The sequence below is a fragment of the Elephantulus edwardii genome, unplaced genomic scaffold (assembly GCF_000299155.1).
Source record: "Elephantulus edwardii isolate Elephantulus edwardi_28Jun2011 unplaced genomic scaffold, EleEdw1.0 scaffold00297, whole genome shotgun sequence".
Taxonomy (NCBI): Eukaryota; Metazoa; Chordata; class Mammalia; order Macroscelidea; family Macroscelididae; genus Elephantulus; species Elephantulus edwardii.
In genome coordinates this window covers 846,086-847,360 of record NW_006400047.1, presented here as the reverse complement: position 1 = coordinate 847,360, position 1,275 = coordinate 846,086, and the positions used below count along the sequence as shown (strand labels likewise).

The 1,275-nt window shown below is 36.4% G+C and overlaps 1 protein-coding gene and 1 pseudogene across 1 annotated transcript in view; both read right to left on the bottom strand.

The window, feature by feature from the left end:
• The window catches only part of SUSD1 (sushi domain containing 1), a 170,629-nt gene that overhangs the window by 72,515 nt on the left and 96,839 nt on the right, over nt 1-1,275 (bottom strand). The window lies entirely within an intron of this gene.
• LOC102870779 overlaps nt 700-1,275 on the bottom strand; it is a 9,435-nt pseudogene continuing 8,859 nt past the window's right edge.

Genomic DNA, 1,275 nt, shown 5'->3' with positions numbered 1-1,275 from the left:
AAGAAAGGGCTCACCTGCATGTCTCTAACTTAGTAAATGCAATTTTTCCTTCAAAAAGAAAATCTTACCAGTTACTTAGCTTAAAAAAACATTTCAGAAGTCTTCACAAAATTCAAGAACACTACTGCTGGATACAGCCTTTACTATTCTGCTCGTACTTTACAAGTAACTCTTAGGACAAAGAAGCACCCAAATATCCACAGCAAAAAAAGTCACTGCCTTCAAACTAAAGATCTCTGGGTCACTTCTAAAAAAAGAACTAGCTCGTCATTCAGGAAACTACTGCCATTTCTTAATACAGTTTACTGTGATTTCAGTTAGTTTATAAATAACTTTAAAAGTTTATGAATGAAATGCACTATACCAGACCTGGGCAAGAGCTATCAGATTTTAATTATGGGCTAAAAATTACTGTAGCAGTGAGCATGAATTAGAAAAATTAAGATTGCAAATAAATTTCTAGGGTATTTCACAATTAGGAAAGGTAATGAAAAATTGTCTCTACATACAATATGATCATTAATACTAATAAATCTTAATTGGAATGATAAAAAGGCAAAAATAGTAAAACCACACTTTTCCTATAAAAAGTTAACACATTATTTTCAGTAAGGATAGCTATCGTACATAAAGAAAGAAAGATGACGTGATCACCCTTTTGCAAACCCAAGAACATTAGGAAATGAGGCTCAGAATGAGCTAGTCATCATCTTCTTCTTCATCTTCAGCATCTCGTTTCCTCTTCTCCCCTCGAAGACCTCCTCCTCCTCCTCTTCCTCCTCCTCCTCCTCCTCCTCCTTCTTCTTCTTCTCCTTCTTCCTCTCCTTCTTCAACATAGTCATCATCATCTTCTTCATCCTGCATCTCTTCTTTCATTAAGTATGAGAGGCCTACTTCCTCCTCTCCTTCTCCCAGTTCTGAGCCTGCTTCATCATCATCTTCATCTTCATTCTCATCTTCCTCTTCTTCATATCCTTCAGGTGACCCAGCTTCATCTTCTTCTTCATCCTCATCGTCTTCATCTCCATCTTCGTCATCATCCTCTTCAGATGCTTCAGGTGCTTCGTTATCCTCCTGATCAAATCCATCTAAGTATGTCATTTGCTGCAGCAGTTCAAAAATACTTTCTCTATAATCTTCCAAGTTTGTGATCTCACAATTAAACAAGTCAAGACTTTTCAAATTTTTAAGATTTTGCAGAGCTTCTACTGTACTGAGATCTTTAATTTTATTTCCACTCAGATTGAGGTAGGTAAGATTTGGACATTTCTCTGC